The 23,715-nt window shown below is 38.8% G+C and overlaps 1 protein-coding gene across 3 annotated transcripts in view; it reads left to right on the top strand.

The window, feature by feature from the left end:
• The window catches only part of ZNF638 (zinc finger protein 638), a 137,750-nt gene that overhangs the window by 53,809 nt on the left and 60,226 nt on the right, over window positions 1-23,715 (top strand). The window contains exon 1 of one of the 3 annotated variants that reach the window (XM_046660564.1): window positions 5,688-5,787. The exons of 1 other annotated variant lie outside the window; for it this stretch is intronic. The gene's annotated coding sequence lies outside the window, so the exon portion shown is untranslated. Of the gene's footprint in view, window positions 1-5,687; window positions 5,788-23,715 lie in introns of those variants that run through there. One more of the 3 variants, XM_046660566.1, reaches the window with a different exon arrangement.

The following is a 23,715-nucleotide window of genomic DNA, read 5'->3' as shown; positions in this document are numbered from 1 at the left end:
CTCTGTTGCTTCTGAGCATGCCCTGAGGCATAAATTTCTCCACAGTCTGATCCAATTAAATTTGGACTCCTTTGCTTGAGTAGCTTTTAAGACCCGTCTCTGACATTTGTTCTGTCCTCAGGAGGCTCTCTTACCTTTTTCTTCCCCTGAATCTCTCTGTAAACCTTGCAGGCCTGCAATTTAGCTGTTGATATCATGAAGCTATCAGCTTCCTCTTAATTTCTTATCCAATTTTTCCATTGTTTCTGAGATCACCCTTAGGCTTGAACTTCCCTATAGTCTGTTTTAAATAAAGTTATTTTCTCTGAGGAGAGCTTAAGAGCTCTCTATTGTTATGGCCTGCCTCTTCCCCTGGGCCAAATCTCTGAGCCACTGCTCCAGAGCTGGTGTTGGGGACAGTGGCCGACTTCTTTTGGAATGACAACCCTGGTGTTTTGGTTTTTTTTGGAGGAAGATTAGCCGTGAGCTAACTGCTGCCAATCCTTCTGTTTTTGCTGAGGAAGACTGGCCCTGAGCTAACATCCATGCCCATCTTCCTCTACTTTATATGTAGGATGCCACCACAGCATGGTGTGCCAAGTGGTGCCATGTCTGTACCTGGGATCCGAACCGGTGAACCCTGGGCTGCCAAAGCAGAACCTGCACACTTAACTGCTGCACCACCAGGCCAGCCCCACAACCCTGGTTTTTGAGCAGGACTCTGGGTGGGGGTAGTAGCCTCTGGTCTCCTCGACTTGCCTCTCCTGGAGTTGACCTTCCACCCTACCAATGTGTTGGGACAAGGCCAATCAGGATCACAGTAGTGATGGCCTGCTTCATCTGAGATTCAGCCTCTACCTTATGAGCGTGGGCTGAGTATAAGAAGGGAGCCCTTAACCTCTCTGCTGCACTTGCCTGAAATTTAGCCTCTATAACCTAGAGTTGGGAGGGAAAAGAACTGTTGGTGGCCTGTCCTTCTGGAGGGATACAGTATTCCTTGGGAGCTGGGCAGCTAGGGGAAGAGGGAGCCCCATATTCTTACTAGTAACAAATGAGTAGAGCTTCCATCACACTGAACTTGGTGGGAGTGGTGAGCAAGCAGGTTGTGGCTCACATGCCACAGACTCTCACTCTTCTTACTGAGGTTTAGTAGATTTTCTTGAGTAAATGTTTCTTCATTTGCTGTATGCCCTTAGGACAATTACAGAGACTTTAAATGGTGTTTTTAAAAAGTAATTGTCACCAGTATGGTTGATTCACTAGGGAGTGTGTCTATAGAACTCTTCATATTTCTATTCTCAATGTGAATCTTTTTCTTCAATTGCTTTTGTAGCTAGTATGTAGACTGTATACATAGTGCTGTAGGGGTACATGAAAATCCTGAAGGTATAGGATTATTCTCATTTTATGCTTACGGAAACTATTAACGTTGCTTAAATTAGAATTCAAGTCAAAATTCTATTGTTTCTAAATCCCAGGTTATTGTTCACTGATTAATATATCATGCTTTTGATTTGTATTTTTAATGAATCGAGACTCTAATCTTCAGATAAGAAGTGCATTCGTTATGCAATGCTGCATAAAAAATTGCCTCAATTGGGGCCGGCCCGGTGGCGCAGCAGTTAAGTTCTCATGTTCCGTTTTGGTGGCCTGGGGTTCACTGGTTCGGATCTTGGGTGCAGACCTATGCACTGCTTGGCAAGCCATGCTGTGGCAGGTGTCCCACATATAAAGTAGAGGAAGATGGGCACGGATGTTAGCTCAGGACCAGTCTTCCTCAGCAAAAGGAGGAGGATTGGCAGCAGATGTTAGCTCAGGGCTAATCTTCCTCAAAAAAAAAAAAAAAGCCTCAAAACTTAATGGTTTAAAACAACAATATGTATTTTTATCCTTACCATTACTATGGCTCAGGAGTTCAGCACTGACTTAGCTAAGCAGTCCTTGCTCAGGGGCCCTCATGAGATTGGTTTTAGGATATTGACTTAAGCTGCAGTCATTTGAAGGCTTAGCTGAGGCTGGAGGTTCTGTCTCCAAAGTGCCCACTGCAGTGGCTGGTAGTTGGCTCTTTGGTGGTAGTTGTTAGCAGTGCAGCCAGGTATCTGAAGGTTACTGTAAATATTCGGTAAGATTACCTTTCGACCTTGTTCCCGGCACAGACAAAAATGAAAAGAAGTTAATCTTGTCAATTGGCTATTTTTTTTTTTTTTTTTACCTGAGGGGTGACTCAAGGGTCACAAGGATTTATGAGCTTGTTTTACAGAAGAAAAAGAATGCCTTAAAAGACCACCAGATAACCAGCCCCCAGCTGCTGCTGCTGCCCAGAAGTCAGATTGTCCAGGGGTTTATTGGGAGTGAAAGAAACACGGATTACCCCTTTGTTTCTAGGAACCCCTCTTGCCAACCCCCTTAGCTCTATAAACTCCCTGCTCTCTTATCTTGTTATGGCGGATTTCAAAGAACCTATTCTCCTGCCTTCTCCTTTTGGCCAATTTGAATAAACTTTTCCCCATCTCCAAGCGCCATGTCTCAGTGACTGGCCTTCTGTGCATCGCACTTGAGATTAAGAGGTTCAGTATCAGGAGGCTTTAATTCCTCCCCTTATGGGCTTCTCAACAGGCTGTTTGGATGTCCTCACGTATGGCAGCTGGCTTTCCCTAGTGTGAGGAAACCAAGAGAGAGAAAGGAGAGTGAGGCAGAATCTATCATTTTTGTGACCTAGACTTGGAAGTCGCACAGCGTCACTCTCACCACATTCTGTTCACTAGAAACGGTTTGCTAAGTCTGTCCTACATTCAAGGGGAGTGGAATTAGGCTCCACCTCATGAAGTGAAAGGTATCAAAGAATTTGTGGGCATATTCAGAAACCACCTTCACTAGAAGAGGCAAACTGATTTCTGGTCACTACTGCACTAGCATTGATAAAAACTCAGAAGAATAACTGCTTGTTCTTGAGTTACTTTCTGGACTTATATATATTACACCTGGATGCCCCTTATAGTCTGGCATAAACGCTGCAAAATTCAAGTACAGTGAGAATCAGGTTTTCTTGATGTTTATGTTCTTTTGCAGAACGTGAAATGGCTCTGGGATTTCTCAAACTTTCATCGTGGCCCTGTGTCTATCCCAATGATTAGATTTGTATTCTAACGACAGAAGGAGGGCAATAGTTGTCCCCAAATCCTATTTATTGGGACACTTGCACTTGAGATAAAATGATGATGAGATTCTTTATGTCATTGAGACAAAGCTTCATTTATGTTAACAAATCACAGGAAAAAGTTTGTGATGACTTTTCTCTTTCTAATACTTTCAGGTATGAAGCCTTGACTGTGCTGAGCAGGCAGAAGCTGAGCTCTAGATAGAGCTGCTCGGTACTTTTTATTTGGCTAATCAGAAAACAGTGGATAAAAGAAGAGGATGGGGAATTGTGCAATAGAGTGATGGTAAGAAGAGGATGTGGGTAGGATAGCTTTTCTTCTGTCAAGAATATTGACATTTTTAGATAGGAATGAAAATTTCTGTAAGTGGTCCTAGGAGACTAGAAGACATAAAAGCTTGGAGTAGCATGGATATAGTAGACTCTAAGATAAAAAATATTTTTCCTAGGAATGCCATAAGTATTGATGAGCATCTTTCAGTTTATAGATTTCTAGACTCACATCTTGTGGGAAAGCTAATCGAGTTTCCTCCCATCCCTTTTACTTGTAAGAAACTGAAATCCAGTGAGGTTCGTATCAGAGCAGGGGCTAGAAAGCCAACTCTTGTGATCCTAATCCAGCATTTTATTCAGTGTTGTACATTGCCTCAAGTGGTTTACAAAGCTTTGCATGCTCTGGTCCCTTGCTATTTTGCCATCCTCATCTTGTCCTTCCTATTTCACTCCACCTCGACTGAGCTGGCTTTCTTGTTATTCCTCCAACACACCCAACATGCTCCTTTTCTAGTGCCTTTGCACTTGATTTGGCCTCTATTGGAAAGCTCTTCTTCCAGATATCTGTATGACTTTCCCTTGTCTTCCTTTATATTTCTGCTCAGATGTCATCAGAGAGGATTTCTTTGACTATCTAAAGCAGTACTGAGCCCTTTCTTCATCATTTTCATCTTATTTGCTTTATTTTGTTACTACATTATATATTTATTTGTTCATTGTTTTTTCCCCACTAAAATGTAAATTGTATGAAAGTAGGTACTTGATTTTTGTTGACTGCTGCTATCTTCCAGCGCTTAGAATAGTGGCACAGAGTAAGTATTCAATGTAATGTAAGTCAAATTATTTCACTCCTTTGCTCAAAACTTTCCCATCTCATAGCCTTTCCATCTCATTCACAGTAAAAAACAAAGCCCTGAAAATGTCCTATGTTATGGACTGAATTGTGTCCCGCCCCTTCCCAATTCATAGGCTGAAGTCTTAACCCCCAGTATGTCTCAGAGTGCATTTGGAGATAAGGCCTTTACAGGAGTTATTATGGTTAAATGAGGTCATAAGGGTGGAGCCTTAATCCAACATGACTAGTGTCCTTAGAAGAGAGAGAGACACCAGGGATGTGTGCGCTTAGAGAAAAGCCCACGAGGACACAGCAAGAAGGTGGCCAGGGGCCCGCCCAATGGCATAGTGGTTGGGTCCCCGTGGTCTGCTTTGGTGTCTGGGTTCACTGGTTGGGATCCTGGGCACAGACCTACACCCTGCTCATCAAGCCATGCTGTGGCGGCATCCCACATACAAAATGGACGAAGATATGAATCTCAGGAAATGTATGGAAGGAAACACATTAAACTTCAATGTTGGTTATTTGGAGTTTTGGCAGAGCTTGTTGGCTTTTTCTTGGTTGTTTTTGGCTTGTCGCCTTTAGCAGGACTTTTAGTTTGAAATGAAAATCTGATAAGATATTTTATAAAAGACTTCTTGGAGCCTTTTCTATGGTTATTTTAATGTGAATAAGAGAAAAACATCTGTTTGGGTGCTATGTAAAACTGATGCATGAGACTCAGGGTAGGTGGTGTAATTTATGTGGTATTGGTAAGGCAGGACTTGTGAATTTTATCAGATTCTGCCCAATGATTGAGTTTTTATGTTGATAGAGTAGAGTAACCTTGCAAAGTCACTCAAGTTCTCTCAATCTAAGGTTTTTCATCAGCAAAATGAGGGCTAAAAATATTTACCCCACAGGTAGATATTTTTATTGTGAAATGACACATGAAATGATTTTCAGTGTTGTTTTTAGCTCAATAGGCTTTAACTGAATTCTAATTTCCTGACATCTTGAGTGTCTATGACATACATCACATGATTGCTACAGGGATGCAAAAACAAAAAGAAACCAAAAAAACGAAGCGAGAGGATAAAGACAGGCAAAATCTTAACGATACAAAGTATTATGATCATATCAAGTGCGAGATGAATATTACCTATGTCAATGCATTACTGAAGGTAAAAATGGTCAGGGAAGACTTCACGGAGGAGGTGAGACAATGCAGGTCTTACGGACGTGCACGACTTCAACAGGACCGGCGCAGAACAGGCAGAGGCACTGATGCGGGCACCTCGTTTTGCGGTTCCGCCTGGAACGCCACACGCGAGAGCGCCCTCTTCCGGAACCAAGCTCCTCTGCCCCTGTCTCGCGCCTCCGGGCGAGCGCGGCGCCCGCGATACGCAGGCGCCAGGAGCAGCTGAGGGCTCGCAAAGGCTCGACAGGCGCGCATGCGTGCAGCCCGCTGGAGGCGGTAGCTTCTTCGGCGTCGAGACTGGAGGCTGAGTGCTAAACTGTGTGGGGCGCGAATGGGATCCGGCTGTTAGTCGGGTAGGCATAGGTAGGACCGCTGCCTGGTGGGGAGCAGGGGGCTGGAAGGCGGGGGCCCGTAGCGTGGGGGTCCTGAGCCTTTCCTCAGAGATCTGGGCCGACTATTGTATCTGTGTCGCAGCGGCTGCGCACAAAATGGCGGCGGGCAGACGGCGGGGGCGGGAGGAGGTTGGGGGACCCCCGGGGATGGGAAGGGACGCTTGGGTGCCCCGCCACTGCGTCGGTTCACCTCACTGCCCCGGAGGGCCGGGTCGGGCACCGGAATGGGACCCCGCTCCAGGAAGAGCCGCTGACGCCGTGGCACAGGGCCGAGGACCGAGAGCAGCCCTTTGGCAAGGCCGTGGCTGCCCCTTCCCCATCGCGCAGGGATGCCGAGGCCGCCAGGCCTGCCGGAGGAAGCGGTGGTGAGGGAGCGCCGCGGAGGGAGTCCCCGTCCCCGTCGGGCCTGGAAGAGAGGCGCTGGAGCTTGAGCCGAGCCCTCTGGCAAGCGACGTTGTGCAAGAAGCGTGGAGAGAAGAGCGTGTTTGTGTTTGGGGCTGGGGAAGGGGAGCTGGGTGAAGGGGGTGTGTTGGGATCCAGCGGCTTCTGCGGGGCTGCGTGTCCGGTGCCTGCCTGGGGCGGGTATGAAAGCAAAGAAAATGTCACTTCTGTGCGGGATACCGAGGGCTCATCGATGGTACTTACTTGCAAATTCCTCCGAGGAATCGCGAATACGGATCATTAGTGATTTATTTTTGTGTGATACCTAGCTCGGGCCCCGTTATGTTAAAGGTAGGGGGAGAATGTATCCCACATACGTGAATCCTTGAGGACGTTTGAAACGGATCTTTTGTTGCTCGAGCTAATTGCGAATGAGGGAGACTCAGATTATTCCAAAATCTTTAATTGAACCAGACAATGAAGGCTGCTTCCAAGTTAATTTTTCCTAATCTTAAAATTTGTTTTTAGGCAATTTGGGGGAAAACATACTGTTTCTAATCTGAAGGCATTCTGAAGGAAAATCTGTTACCAGGTTTCGGCGATTTATCTTGGTTTGAATTCTTTTTCTAACTAGTTTTGGGATTGTGCACAAAATCATTTCTTCAGGTTGTTTCCTCATTTGTTGTAAAGGGTTAACTTAAAATTTTTCAGGGATGATTGATTGCTGGTTCAGATTTGCAATTAAAATTGATAGACTGGAAAAAGAAATTTACAAAAAGGTGATGAGTCTAATGAAGTTTATACAGAAAAGTAAACAGGTAATTTACATTATTTCAACGTAGCTTTAAATTTTGTTGATTATTAAGCATTCTAAACTTGATGGGTCTTATGTTGCATTCTTTTTAAAAATTTGACAGCGTTTCATATACACTTTATTTTCTATCCCCATACTCTGTAATATGGACTTTTAAATAATTATGTGGACTGCAACATGTTAATACACTAAAATATGCTGGGCCATTCTCTCCTTGGTTGTTTGTGTTGGAACCAAGTTAGGGTGAAGATAAAACAGTTGGAAAAAATCACAAAATCTCATTCGTTTTTATTAACTAGTTTATTAACCAGTTCTAGTAACTATTAACTAGTAGAGTATTTATTCATGTCATACATCTCTATTATCTTGAATATTGGTTATGTTTAGTTTTGTAATCTCGTATTATGGAGGTTGTATACAGCAGATACTCTGGTTTAAAAAACACTTCTTACATCAGTGATCACTTTATATTTCATGGCTGTCTCAAAGATTTTCTCTTGGGTGCTCTTAAGAAGGTGATCTCTGGAAATTTTGTTTTTATGTAGTGAAAGAAAATGAGAGACAAATAGTTTAGTGGAAAGAGAATAGGCTTTGAAATCAGAAGATCTGGATTCAAATCCCTGTTTTCCTCTTACTGTATGTGTGAGATTTGGGGTAAGTTAGTTTTTCTGAACGTTTGTTTTCTCATCTGTAAAATGGTGATATTACTACTTCCTACTTGAGATTGTTCTGAGGACTAAGTGAGACTATGTATGGATAGCTCCTATCCTTTGGCACATACGAGATGTTTAATAAATGTTAGCTGTTATTTTTATTACAAATTTTTAAGTGCGTAGGCAGCCATATTTTGATAGAAAATTGTAACCTGTGGATACGCCCTTAGAGGAGTTAGCCTTAAAAGAGGTTTAAAGGAATTTAAATTAAATTGATAGAATTTTGGAGCTGAAAGATCATCTAATCTTTCATTAAAATACTGTGTGCATCTGTAAACTTAATATATGCCTCTCTTGCAGCACTTATCGAAATATATTGTAACCATTTATTTATATGATTGTTGTTTGTCTTTGTATCTGTCCCAGTGCCTGATATGTATGAGATGTGCATGTTGAGTGAATGAACTCAGCTGGTAGTTGCCAGAGCCTGGATAAGAACACAGGCCCTTGGAGTCCAAATCGTGCTCTTTTTACTGTGACTTAATGTGTACTTGTCAAGGTTTGAATGAATCTGTGTAAGTTCTTAATAAAATGCTTTACATACTAAGAAACAGTGCTTCCAGTATGGGTACCCAGTAACATAATTTGGGCTGTTTTGTGAGGAAACAGGAGCTACTGAATGTTGAAATGTGGTGGTTTAGAGATCCTCTAAACTGAAAGTAATTATGTTTGTGGCTAAAGCCAATAAGCCCCTGTTTGTACCCAACTTTACTTGCTCTTTCATTGCTTTAACTTTATTTACTGTAGTCTTTTGTAGTTTATTTGTGGTTGAAAATGGAAGAGACATAGGTATATGGAAGATAAGAGAATAATGGAAAGGAAGGAGGGTGAGGAAGAAGTGAGGTGTAGAAATAAAACACATAGCTATAATGATGATCAGCGAGGGTCAGGAATAACAAAGGATTTGTATTGAAAGAAAAATGTTCAGGGAGTATAGGAAAAAAGGTACACATGTTTTGATATTTTTTTAGTGATTACCTTGGGATACATATATTTTGGATTATTTTTCAGCTCTTTTGAACCCCCTAAATACCAAAATATATTTGTTTCAGTCTTAAGTTCCTATACTATTTTCCTGCCTTATTTCTACAGTCTTCATTTTATTCAACTTTCAGCTAATTTCCCTGTTGATGAGTGAATGTTGCCAACTTCCTTTTCTTTGGAATTTCTTCACTGCTTTAAAAAAATTTTTTTTTATTATGGAAAATTTTAAACATATAAAAGCAGGGTATTGTATCATGATTCACCCATGTACCTATCACCCACCTTCAACAATTACAACCAATGGTCAATCTAGTCTCTACTGTCCACCCTATTATTTTTAAGCAAATCCCATATATCATTCATTAATTTATAGTTCAAAATTTTTCTCTAAGGTATTTAGAGAAGAACATGTTTATTGCACCCAAAATAATAATTCCTTAATATCAGATAGTACTCACATTTCCCCACTTGTCTCATACACCACATGCATACATGTCTATATACCTATATTAATTTAATTTCGATTTCTACTGCAATAATGAAATTTTCAGAAATTACCCAAATCCTAATAAAGGAACAAACACCTACTTGCTTCTTAAGCATTTTGTTTATTATCTAATGTTTTTTGAGCATCTTTTTCAAGTTAGGAGGTATAATTTTAATCTTTACATCAACGTTCTGAAGTGGGTACTGTTTTTATTTCCATTTTTCACATAATGGAACTGAGGCTTATATTAACCAGCTTGTTCAGGGTCGCATTTTTACCAAGCAGCAGGACCAGAATTAAAACATTGAATATAGGGTCCAAGTTCTTGAAGAACACTATGTTACATTAGTGTTAAATTTCACTTATGGGAGTTAACCAGTTTTGCATGAAGTCATTCACTGGCACATCTCCTAGCAGGGTGGGTATCTTCAGATCAGTGGAAATTTCCCCAAAGATCAGATTATTATGGATTGCATAATGGGCTGACTAAGTCAATAGTTAGGGAGTGAACATGATGCAGAAAAAGAAGAGCCAAATCCAAAAATGTGTTTAAGACTCATGCTCTTTAGCATATTGCAAGTTTTCTGCCTGTTGCCATGCTCATAGTCCTTTTTTGACTTAGTATATAACTAAGAAGTTAGATAGTCTGGTGTTGGACTTAAAGAATTGGGTCATTAACTATTTTTTAATGAATTAAAGCTCTGCCTGACAGGAGAATTCCTTGTCTCTCTTTTTTCCCTTCCCTCTCTCCTACACAAACACACACCCCTGTTTTTTTCCTGAACTATTTGAGAATAAGTTGCTCCTTTACCCTAGTTTATTTCCTAAAGATAGGATATTTTCCTTTGTATTCATAGTACAGTTATCAATGTCAGTAAATTTAACATTGATAAAATTCTTTAGTCTACCATATTCTGATTTTGGTGGTTCACCCAGTAGTTGTTTTCCCACCCAGTGCAGTCAGTCTAGGATCAGACAGTTGCATTTAGTTGTCATGTCTCTAGTCTTTACTCTGGAATGTTTCTCTAACTTTTATCTTTTGTGAAGTTGACATTTTTGAAGAATACAATCTGCTTTCTTTTTTTTTTTTATTGAAGATTTCTCATTTGGGATTTATCTGATGTTTTCTTTTGATTAGATTCAAATTAGGTATGTCCCTGGCCAGAAAAATCACGTAAGTGATGCTCTTGCCCCGTGGTATCAGATCTGGAGGTGCATGATGTCCATCTGCCCCTTATGGATGATATTATGTTTGAGAACATTCGGTCAAAATGTTTGGGATTTTCCCCTCCCCCTTGAACTAACTGATCCGTGGAGAGACATTTTAAGACCGTGCAAATGTCCTGCTCGTCAAAACCTCTCTAGATTAAACATGCACAGATAATTCTTGCCTGAACCAATCTTTATTATGATGGTTACAAAATGATGATTTTCCAACTCAGCATTCCCTCTACATTTACCTTGATTGATTGGTATGGAGTTATGGACTCCTGGTTTTTTCAGTGGTTTATAATTTATTACTGTCCAATTCTTTCTTGCTTTCTCACATTTCATATTTATGTATCTTCCACAGCAAGAGCCCTGATTCCCAGCATTACCAAAACATTTACGTATTTGCTCAACCTATCATATGTATGTCTAAAGTAATTTAAGAATTGCTTCATAGCATTACAAAAAAACAACTAACTAAAAATTTGTTTGTAGTTCTCCCTTTTCTCCTAGCTCCACCCAAACTGAGGATATATAAATCAAATAGTGAGTTCATAATTTGGTTGCATTAGTTGTCTTTTTCCTTTTCAGTGGATTATGGTATTCATTAGAAAAATGATTGAATTAGTTTGTTTTCAATTTCAGATTTTTTTCCTTTCTTCCCATCCTTGTTTTAATTTTTTTAAAAATGTAGATTGTTAACATGCTTCTGAAGGTCAGAACTGTGTAGTAAAATGTACTTGATGAAATATCATTTCCATTTCCTTTCAGTACATTGCCCTCTAGAGATAACCAACTTCATTGTTTTCTGTTATCCTCCCTGTTTCTTTTTGTAACCATAAGCAGATTTATGTGTTTTCTTATTTCCACTTTTTATACAAAAAGGAACATTCTATTTATGCTCTTTTATACTTTGTAAAGGCTTTGAGGCATTTGCCATTTTAAGGCATTTGCCATTTTAAGGCATTTGGCCAGATAATTTAGGTATGCTTAATTGAAGATTTTGGCAACCTATTTTAGGCAGATAGGAACATTTTTTGGCTCATGCACTGCATGAAAGAAGTGGACAACCAAATGACAGGGAGGGCAGGGAGGCAATTAGCCCTTGGGCACAGCTGGAACTGGGTAATGAATGTCTTAAACCGTGGATTTACCTCTTGGTCCTGTTTACCTCTGTTATATTGGCTTTGTTTTGTTCCAGTGTGCTTTCTCACTAAGGCAGTAAATACACTGTCAACAGCATTTAAGTTTTACCAACATCCACCACTTTTTTCCTTTCTAGTTTTAAAAAAAATTCCAGGAAAGATTTATTTCAACTTGGATCAGGTGATTTCTTTTGGACTAGTTCATTATATTGAGGATAGCAAGGTAGGCAGGACCACCAGTGGACATCTCAGAGGGGCATCATTTACTATGAATACCGTGTTGTCTTCTAGAGACCCTTTTATGTATGTAGTACACATGATCCTTAAAAAAAAGTACATCTGATTACACTCATATCCCATTTGTCAGAAAGTTGTTTTCCTGGAAATAATAACTTAAATCATTGCTATATGGGGTTGTTAATGCATGTTTCTCTTGGTGATTCCTCCTTGGTATTGTGCATTGGCGAGTTGATCTTCCATTTTTTTCCAAATCTGAGATCATAATGTTTACCAATCCTTTCAGGTAGCAGTGAAGTTTGTGATACCCTTGATGATACCAGATAATTGCTTATTTTTCCTTTCTATTTGACAATTTTCTTGAGGTCCTATATTTTGACATTTTTATATCCACTGATGCTCTCTATCCACACTTGCCGCACCTTCAGAATTATGACTTTCGTGAGACATGAGGGGACAAAACTAATAGTAGGAAGAAGCTGGCTGAGTGGATCTATCTATATACTAGAAGAGATTAGCAGATAGAGTGCCACTTAAACTGAGGAAAGCACAGAATGACATGTACTCACTCTTGTATTAACTGGCCAGTGTCATACCTGCATTCTTAGGTGCGAAAGTGGATTTATATTTTCTGAGGCAAACAGTTGCTCTAATAAAGCAGTACCAAATGAGGTATGTGGTTATATACCTATGTTAATGATAGTTTTTCCTTTGTGGTAAGATTATAGAAAACTTTTTTTTTTTTTTGAGGGAGGTTAGCCCTGAGCTAACTACTGCCAATCCTCCTCTTTTTGCTAAGGAAGACTGGCCCTGAGCTAACATCCATGCCTATCTTCCTCTACTTTATATGTGGGACGCCTGCCACAGCATGGCTTTTGCTGAGTGGTACCGTGTCTGCACCCGGGATCTGAACCGGTGAACCCCGGGCTGCGAAGAAGCTGAATGTGCGAACTTAACCGTTGCGCCGTCGGGCCGGCCCCAGAAAACTGTTTTTATTCTTTTTGGCATGTCATAAGGGTGATTTTTCTTTCTTTTTGGGGAGTGTTAATGAACATGTATTACTCCTTTTAATGTCAGAAAAAACAAAGCTATAAAGTAAACATTTAGTATATCTAGAATACAGCGTGGAAGGGACACCTAGAAAAGATAAATAGGTTCTAGTTGTGATCTTACCACTTAGTTCTAAGGCTTTACTTAATCTATAAACTGGGATTTCCTTCCACACAGGGTTGTTGTGAGGCTCAAATGAGATAATGAATATTAAAGTGCTTTGTAAACCATGAAGTGCTGTATTCACGTGTGGGGTTTGATACAAATCTTTTCATTATAAATCTAATGAAGCCATTATGATCTGATTGACTTAGTTTCGATGGTGCTTTTAGATTTCAGATTTCTTTACCAATTCTATAAAGAAAATTGAGAGACTGCATCAAAATAACAGGCAGTTCTTGATTTGTCCATGGTAGTGGACATCTCAGAAGTATCTTGTGGGATTGAATGGTAGTATCTTTGTAATCCACCAAGCCATTTCTTCATGTTTGCCTCAAGAAATCAGTTTCTAGGTGCTTCTAAAAGAATTTTTGCTTGACATTTTATTGAATATTTCTGGTTTCAGAGTGGAATGTTTTAGTTCTTAAAAGGACATAGGAAAGAGTTTTTAACTGCTACTTGTCAAAATAATAAAAATTTCCTCAGGAGTTCAGAATGTTTTGTGGCCATTAAACATTCTGTTCTTGAAAAGTATTAAATATAAGAAAATAAAATATTAATTCAAAATAGTATAGTTCTAATTTCATAGGGTAGACTTTAGTGTACCCTCCTCCCTTTCTCATCCATGTGTGCATGCACATACACAAAACTAGAAGAAATTATGTCAAAATATTCATGCTAAGTGATAGTTTTATTGATAAGGATTTAATTTATTACTTTTATTTTCTATATCAAGCATATAGTACTTATATAATCAGGAATAAAATTTATTTTAAAGGGTTAATATTATTTAATTGCCATTGTTTTCAAAGGAGTTAATAATTAAGAACTCAGATCTCAACTCAAGATTTTTCCAAGTTTAATGATTTCATAAGTTGGCTATCCTTAAATTCCTCTAGGTGCATGAACCTCTTTATGGCCAAAGCTCCTGGAGTTAAATGAAAAAGGCTTTATAATGGCTGTCTTTGTTTGATTGTTTTCCAGGTGTTAGTGCCAAATTTACCCTTGTTTTGCTGGTTCCTGTTTCTTATCACATTGTTTTCAGGTTATATCAGTATCATTCTCAAAAGGCAGAGAGTTTATTTTCTTCTGTGTGACCTAACCTAATTCTTAATCACAGATTTCTTATCAAGAAATCAAGAACACTTTGCTTGTTTTGCTTAATTTTACTTTCTTCATTTCACAAATTAGTTTTTTCCAACAAAAGGTATAATGAAACAGAGTGAAATATAAACTATTTATTAACAGATAAGTCAGTTAAGTCAGATGGGAAGGAACAGTGTAAGGAATAATGAACTAAAATGAGATTTTACACTGAAATCTGCATTTGTTATTTACACATCGCCTGTTAATCATAGCAAATTACCTGATTTTGGTTTTTGTTAGACCTTGGTATGATAATGTTAGATTTATTGAGAAGGTTTTTTTTAATACTCTTCCTCCCCCATCTTATTTTCTGTTAAAAATGCCATACTTAATATTTAGCACTTCAACTTTTTGTTTTGGAAATGTTCAGACATGTTAAAAGAAGTAGAGACAAAAGGTAATAAATCCTAATGGACCCGTCACTCAGCTTCCATAACAAATATTCTTGCCAGTCCTGCTTCGTCGAACTTCCCTCACCCACCACTCATCCCTGCCCACCCAGACATGCATCCTTTTTTTCTAGATTACTTTAAAGAAAATCCCAAATTCATCATTTCACTTAGTAAGTACTTCAGTCTGTAACATTTGACTCTTTATGCCAGCGCATCAGTGAATTTGTGTGCATAACTGTAGGTTTTCATTTTATGTTAGCCAAAGAAAAACTGTAACTTTACTAAAGCATACTATTATGCAGTTGGAGAGCTTACTTTTTTCTGGACTCTGCATTTTGAGTTTTCTTTTTTTTTTTTTAAGACTTTTACATTATTAGGAATTATTACTTCAAAACATTATTTTATTTTTTGATTTTTTTGCTGAGGAAGATTCTCCCTGAGCTAACATCTGCTGCCAATCTTCCTCTTTTTGTATGTGAACTGCTGCCATAGCATGGCCACTAACAGACAAGTGGTATAGGTCCACACCGGGTAACTGAACCTGGGCCATTGAAGCAGAGCATGCCACACTTAACCACTAGGCCACTGAGTCTGGCCCTCAAGACACTATTTTATGAAGAACATCTGATGTGGGTTTCTTTTACCTCTGGGGTTCTAGAGCACCTATTACATTGTAGTTCCTCCAGGATAGGTTTTTGTTTTCTAGAGATTTAACTGTATTCTTGTGAATCTGTTAAGATAGAAAGAGGTTGTGTGTGAATTGGAATCGGAATTATTTTTGTAATTTCTATTTTTGCTCGTCTCTTACCCTTTTTTTCCTCCCTAAATTTAACTACCTTCTGCAGAAGCAGAGATTTAAAAAATATTGGTGATCAGGAGTGTGATTGTCTGCCTGAAAACCCCTTACTCGATGAAGAAGTGAGGAGAGGGAGAGTAGAACTAACCTTTATTGGGCTGCCCTTATGTCAGACATACATATTTATAGTTTATCTAACTCTGTTCTTAACAGTTATCCAGGGAGGAAGATGGTTTTCCCATTTTACAGATGAGGAAACTGGTGCTCAGAAGATTTAGTAGCTTGTCTAAGATCTCAGTTGTAAATGGTGGATCTGGTACCTTCCAAACCCTGCTTATCTGGTGTATAGAGATAACACTACTAGCTTAGAAATAAGTTTGAAACATTGCGTATATTATTTACTGCATTTATTGAGTTGTGTTAGATTAATAACTTAATGTGTGCCATAGGAGATGATCAAAGAGATTCTTGTCGGGTGGGACTTGGAAAAAATCTTGAGGAATGGGTTTGACTGAGAGAGAGGGGAGTATTTTAGGTAGTGGAATGAGAAGAAAGTATGGAAGCAAGAATGTATTGAAAGCGGTAAGGAGATGGCAGATAGACCAATTTTGCTGTAACGGAAGGTTTTCGTTAAGTATTATTAGCTAGTAAGATGTGAAAGGTAGATTAGGATCAGGTTATATATTAAATGCTAGGTTCACGAATTTGGACAGTGTGTTAGAGGCAGCAGTAAAGTGGTGAAGATTTTTATGTAGAGGAGTGATACTAAAAAGTGTTTGAAGGATATTTATCAGTTAGTGGTAGAGTGAATTGGGATGGAGGCCAGCTATGGTGTGGAGTGATGAGGCCTAGTAATAGGGTGGTGATGGTGGTGAGAGAAAAAGAAAAGTACATATTAGAGATATTGACAGGACTGTATAGACTTTTATGATTAGTTAGAAATGGTGAATAAAATATTTTTGAACCTTGTTGACTGAAGGAATTGCTGTAGAGAGCAGAGGATTGAAAATGAGTAATTTTTGGAAAAAGTTCAAAAGTCAGTAAAAACAGTAGCTAATAGTTGGCATAAGGTTCCTAGCAAATATTTTTTTCTGTCCTCACAGGTGATTTTATCAAATAGTCCTGAGGTTACCAAAGATTCAAATGTTTTAACTGAAGCTATGTTTTGTCTTGATCCAGAATTTTATAACTTTGTCAGAAATAAGCAGTCACTAGGTTTGTTTATTTATGATTTTTAAAATCATTCCAGCACAAAGGACAGCCAGTGGTGTAGTGGTTGAGTTCATGTGCTCTGTTTCAGTGGTGTAGGGTTTGTGGGTCCAGATCCCAGGCTCAGACCTGCACTTTGCTCATCAAGCCATGTTGAGGCAGCATCCCCCATACAAAAAATAGAGGAAGATTGGCACAGATGTTAGCTCAGGGCCAGTCTTCCTCACCAAAAAAAACTAATTCCAGCACAGCTGTCTTATTATAGTATTTTATTCAGAAACTTTAATCCAGGGTATTCTAAATTCTCTAAAATTTGATAAAAACACGTTCAGTAAGGCCTTGTTATCTGAAATCTCACTTCTCCCAGTTCCCTCAAAACTCTAGAAGATACTCATCCTACAGAATTCAACTCAGACATTACCTCTTCCAGAAATCAATCTTTTTCTGATATGTTAGCATTGTCATAATACTGACAAACTGTACTGCAGTTGCTTTGCTTTTTCATGCTGGATTGTTTGCACTTGGCTGTAGGAATCATGTTTTATTTGACTTTACAACTCCAGGGACTAGCATAGTGATTGTCATGTTAGAATCTCAAAAAATGTTTAATGAATGAATGATTTTGAACTTAATCCTTTCCACTAAAATCAAAAAGAAGGGGGAAAAAAGAGATCTCTGGTGATAAAGAAACAATCTCTCAGAATTTATTGACCACAGCAACTGAATACCTTCTCACCCTGTCTCCCAGTGTCATGCAGGATTTGGACGCCCTTTTCTAAGAAGTTTTCCAGTGTTTTCTAACCTACTGACATTGCCTTTTAAGTGCTCCTCTCTGCCATAAAACCAAAACAACTAAAAAAGATGAGATGTACAGAAGTGGTGATAGCAGCAAAAAGTGTTAGGCATGTGGCGGTGTAGGGGAGCTAGTAGCTGAAAATTGGATGGGGCGAAAAGTGCATAGGGAGTGGTCACAGCCACCTAAATTGAGGCCTTGGAGGCCTAGATTCTGAAACCCCTAAATAGGGTTTGTTAACCTTTTTGAGTCATAGGCCTTTTAAAAAAATTGAATGATAGATTCTCTCAGTTTGAATTTACTATTCCCTGCCTCCCCGCCCCCCAAACAAAACAAAACAACGCTTGTCTGGAGTATTGTTTCATCTCTTGGTTTCAACATTAACAATTTACTTTTTGTCTCCAAATTCGGTAGGTCCTCTCCAACCCAGAAAGAGCTTTCTTATCTTTTCTGTTTAGTTCCCAATCCTAGCCACTAAAAACCTTTCGGTAATGTTCTGTCTGAAAAAAAATTCATTTAGGATCTTTTTTTTTTTTTTTAAGCTTTCTTCCTAAGGCTGTGGATGTCATATATTCCATGGCTGGGAGGATAAGAAAAATGAAAAACTCAAAATTTTTTGCCGAGTCACATAATAGGGAGTATTTGTTTTAAAAACATTTAGTTGCATTGTAAAGGATTAGCTTTTCAGCTATTAGGGAACTCAGTTGTCCAGAAAATGTCATTTTCTTTAATGTTTGTGTATAATAAAGATTGTATTTACTGTATCAGGCGTTTTTTCTGAGTATAAATTTCCCCCACTGTCCAAAAGTAGAGCATTGCTATGAAACATTTTGTAAGCCGAAATGGCATAAAGCCAAGAAGCAGTTACCATCAATTTATATGGGAAAAGTTTTTGAGCATTCCCAGACCCCAAAAATAACCTCCTGGCATAAGTTGAGATAAAGCCAAATGCTCACGGACCCAGTTCAAAGCTATGGCGCCTTGATGCTGAGATGCTGAGTATAGGCCATTTCTGCTGCTTGGGGTGCACACTGCCTCTGAAGGGCTTGCTGCAAAACGAATGCTGAATGCTGTTTTCTCTCGCATTTTTTCATAAAAGCAAAAATCCTCTTCGAATTTGTTTTGGTTGGTGAAAACGTACTAATTTTAATGAAGGTCTTTTGTAGAAGTAAAGTGAGCTTTTGGATAGCGGTGGAAACCTGTATCTGGTTATCATTTGTTAACCTTGATTGTATAAATTCTGTGGTATTAACAGTATTTAAAAATTATTGTCAAACCAATGAATGCCATTGTTGGTGAAACCCCTGGGGCTTCATTATTTCTAATAGCAGATTTGGAGTACCTAAGACTCTGTTAGATTGGGACTCTTACATTTCCTATTTTGGGGTTTGAAACCAGCTTGACTTTAGACTTAGGTGATGGTAATACTGTTTATATATTTACATATGTAATACTATTGTATGGGCATTTCATCTTTAATCAGCATTTTATTTTTTGTCCATATGCTAACTTAAAAAATGAAGGTAACTTAAAGGTTTTTTTAATCCACTAGTTCTTATCCTTCCAGTATATTCTACAAGGGATGTATAATATCATTCCTTTTTACAGCTGCAAAATATGGATATACCATAGCTTATTCAACCAGTTTCCTGTCTCTGCAAACCCTCTTAATTGCAGAGCCCTGAAAAGGGAAACTTCCAAGAGATTTCCAACTATATTTTATCATTTTGGTTTCTCTAGTTCTTATGCGATACTACCTCCATCTTAAAAACTGGAATGTTACCTCTGTGAAGGGAGGGATCTGTTCTGGCTTAATAACTTTCTTACTTCCCCACCTAGAGCAGCAATTCAGTTATTTGTAAATGGATGAATAACATCTGGATTTGAAGTTACTCTCTGATGTATTTATTGCTAAGAAGGCTGTTTCTCTAAGTTTTTTATGAGTACCTAGCATTTTTTTAGGATACCCTGAATGACCTAGTATTTGATTTTGGAATTTTATTCCCATGAATTGGTTGAGAAGGCTATAAATTCCTAGCTTCTATTAGGTATTAGCATTTGCATTAAGTGTTTTTACCCTGGGGCATAATGGGTAGGGCTGAAGTTTAAACAAGAGAAAGTGGAGAAAAGTTAAGGGACAAAGAGAGAAAAGGATGCTGATGGTGGGGCTTGCCTGCCCTTAAGTTAGAAAACTTGAAGTATAAATACAAGCATCGTTTTAGTCAAAACATTTTATTTGGACTGAATGTGAATGACAGTTCTAAGAGAGGGGATTAAATAGTAACTTTCCTAAATGATTAAAAATGTGCTTACACTTTTAAAATAAAAAATGAGGGCCAGCCTGGTGGCGCAGTGGTTAAAACATTCGCATGTTCTGCTTTGACAGCCCAGGGTTCACGGGTTCGGATCCCGGGTTCGGACCTATGCACTGCTTATCAAGCCATGCTGTGGCAGGTGTCCCACATATAAAGTAGAGGAAGATGGACACAGATGTTAGCTCAGGGCCAGTCTTCCTCATCAGAAAAGAGGAGGATTGGTGGAGCTGTTAGCTCAGGGGTAATCTCCCTCAAAAAATAAGCAAATAAGGGGCTGGCCCCGTGGCCGAGCGGTTAGGTTCGCGCGCTCCGCTGCAGGCTGCCCAGTGTTTCGTTGGTTCGAATCCTGGGCGCGGACATGACACTGCTCATCAGACCACGCTGAGGCGGCGTCCCACATGCCACAACTAGAAGGACCCACATCGAAGAATATACAACTATGTACCGGGGGGCTTTGGGGAGAAAAAGGAAAAAATAAAATCTTTAAGAAAAAAAAAAAAAAAAGCAAATAAAATAAAAAACGAAAATTGTGCAAATAAAATATGAATAGACTTCTTAAATTTCATTCACAAAGAAAATATAGGATTACTTAAACTTTTTAACCACTGAAGATAATTATTTGGCATGTGTATTGTAGGCAGACTTTTTATTTTAAAAAGTGTATTTGTCAGTTCTTACCAATGCCAAATATTGTGTTTCATGCTTCTGATTTAAAATTCACATCACTGTAGTGAGAATAGAACTGGAGATAGTTGAACACATATATAGTAAAGTTATTTATCATAATTCTTTTAATGATAATACTTTGATGAACTACGTTGTCAGAAACTTCTCTACCAGGATTAGAAATGACATGGTAGCATAAGAAGGTGTTTGAGGATTTTGTATTAGTGGATTACTGTCTGAAAATATTACTAAATACAAACTAAATGAAATAAAATATACTGGACTTTAAAGTCTGAAATTCAGAAGGACTCTTGGGATAAAAGTTAGGAGAAATTGTTGGCTTAAAGTTCAGGAGGATTAAAGACGCTTGTTCTCAGAAAGGAGGTTGGTAAAAGAGACCTATTGAAAGAGTGACATTTGCTTATAATGATGGATTTTCCAGGATAGGCGTGCCAAGAGAGAAACTTTCTTGCGTCTAGCTAGCAGGTCCTGGCATTAGAATACTTAATAAATAACCATGGCTGAACAGGCCTCTGACTTATCTTATTGAGAGAGAAGGGAGAGATCTCTTTGGGAGAGCCAGGACTGTTTAACTTATTACTCTGTCCTCGTTGTATTAGATTTCACAATGGGACTAACCATATAGGAGATCTAGGGTGATTTCTTTTTTTAAGATTGGCACCTGAGCTAACATCTGTTGCCAGTCTTTTTTTTTCTTCTCCTGAAAGCCACCCAGTACATAGTTGTATATTCTTGTGGATCTTTCTGGTTGTGCTATGTAGGACGCCATCTCAGCATGGCTTGATGAGCAGTGCCATGTCTGCACCCAGGATCCAAACCAGCCAAACGCTGGGCCGCCAAAGCAGAGTGCGTGAACCCAACCACTCAGCTATGGGACCGGCCCCTGATTTTTTTTTAAGGCTCCTAAAAAAAATGCAAACAGGCCTCTGCTTATGGATAGTTGAAATTCCTTCATTAAGAAAAGGCCTTTTCATTCTTGTCTGCATGTATATTTTAGACTTTCTCTGAAAAACTGGTGTCTTTTCAGGACTGATATTCAGTGACTGCACACCGATACAGATCTGCCAGTTGTTAAAATGTGGAACTAATTCTGCCTTGATTAGTAATTAGCTGCTGCCCTAAGAGTGCACCTCCACTTTCCCCATTCTTCTAGTCCCTCCCTGAGCACTGCCCCACCACCATCTTGTGCTGTAGCAGCTAAAAATGTAAGGGGGTGGAGGAAGGAGGGGCTCAGGACCCTACTTGCACACAATAAAGCACATGGTACTGTTCTAATTGTTAATGGCTTGTGCTTTACCAATTACTAAATATTTCAGATATCACCCCGTTTTCTTCATATGCATGAAGAAAAACTCAAGTTTGTGAAGTACGAAATGAAAAAAAGTTTTTCGATAAACAGTAGGACATCTCAGAGCCTTTGTTATGCAGTAGGCATTGTGCCCCTCTAAAAAGGGTAACAAGTGCATCCATTTCAAGCTTTCTTGACCAGGGAACTGTTTTGTAGAAGACCTACAATCTTCCAGGACACTAGTTTCTGCAGAATGCAGTTTGTGAAGGGCTGCTGTCTTGCATTCTCTAAACGTATACTTATATCCATATAAGGCAGTTCCAGACACATAAGGAAATACATTGATAGATTTTTGCCTTTAAAGAACTTAAAATGTAGATGCCTCCAATTGACAATTGTTCCCAATTCCATGTGGTAATTAGATGACTGATTGAAATCTGTTCTTTTTTGGTTTTATTATGAGAGAGAAAGAATATTTGGAAGGGTTTGTGTTCCTGAAGTTGTGGAAGTCTGCACCAATTAAGAAAAATGATGCAGAAAGTTTGAGTAACTAGATGACAGACTGCTTACATCAGCAATGGTTATTTTTAAGGACTGGGTAAAGACAGAATTGTTCTTGGAAATATTTTTATTTTGTAGAGGTAGACACAGTTTCATATGACTTATGATCATTTAAAAAGACCTAGAGTTTGTTATAAATGAGCGTTATTTACAGAGAATTTGATTATCATTGTTCAGTGAACTTGTGTGTGCTGCTTGTATCTGGTGAATCAGAAGCCTATGTAATTTTTGTTGTATTTTTATGTCTCATTCTAATTTGAAAATTAATAATCCGTGTATGTTAATAATGAGGACTTTGGATGTGATCATTCAAATAGCTTAGCAAATATTTGAGGGTATTTTGAGTAGAAGTAGAGTTATATGCTTGGGATAAGACAGCAGTGAACACATGCATTTAATTGATGCTAGATTGTTGAAAAAGACCACACATGAATACAAAAATATGACAGTGAAAGATATGAGTCCCCGAATGGTACAAGCAATAATTAAGAAAGTTTGTTGGAAGACTCACTCTGGGCCTTGGTAGTCAAGAAGGCTTAATGGAGGCTGACCTTGAAGGATGAGTAAAATCAAATAAGTCAGGTCCAGGGCAAGGTGGTTTCATTTATTTGTTTTGATTGGAAGAGATGAAGGGAGGTGGGAAGAGAAGAACAGGAGCAAAACCTAGCTGGAATAAGTGCTTGGTTAAATTAGAAAGGTAGAGATTAGCTAGATGGTTGGATCTTAAACAAAGCTAAGAAGTAAAGGGAATGCGATACTCTTGGATTTTTGAACAGAGGAGTGATGTGGTAAAAATGTCCTTTGCAGAGATTAAATGTGGTGGCAGCATGTAAGATAGTTGGAAGGGAGAGTGTTAAGCAGATAAAGCCCACTTCTCAGCCAAATTAGCATTTCACTAACATTACGTATAAATAAAGAAAAAAATATATAGTAGAGTTATGGGTGAAATTGTAGCTTGAACCAGAAAGAAAGTAATGATCATCCAATAGAATGCATAGTGTGGGTTTTCATAGTATGCATAGATGCCTCAGGGCCTCATGTTTCCCACCCTGCATTTCTATCAGGTATAAAAGTAGAGACCTGATAGAAAGCATAGGGGTAGTCTGTGTTTTGTTTCTTTTTTTTTAAACTGGATGAAGGAAGATGAGTTTTGCAGCTGCTGACCTTGGTCCTGAATGACAACTAAAGTAATATTTCTCTGAGAAGTGGTTTGGAATGAGTTATATTGCACTGATGGGCTGGGCAGCAGCCAATTTTAACTAATACAATGCCTGAAAACTGCAAGATAATCTTTCTCACGTCTATTAGTGGTTAAGAGCATGGATTGTGGGGCCAAATTACCTTAGGTGCAAACCTTGGCCCAGCCACTTATTATCTGTGTAAGTTATTTAACTTCTCTTTGCCTTAGTTTCCTCCTTTGTAAAACTGCACAAAGCTCAGGGGATTGTTGTGAGAATTAAATGAATCAATCCATGTAAAGCACTTAGAATAGTCACTGGCACATGGACGGTACTCTATAAAAGTTAATCATTG

Source organism: Equus quagga, chromosome 5 (assembly GCF_021613505.1).
Source record: "Equus quagga isolate Etosha38 chromosome 5, UCLA_HA_Equagga_1.0, whole genome shotgun sequence".
Taxonomy (NCBI): Eukaryota; Metazoa; Chordata; class Mammalia; order Perissodactyla; family Equidae; genus Equus; species Equus quagga.
Note: the sequence above shows the minus strand (reverse complement) of the source record. Positions and strands in the feature narration are given on the sequence as shown.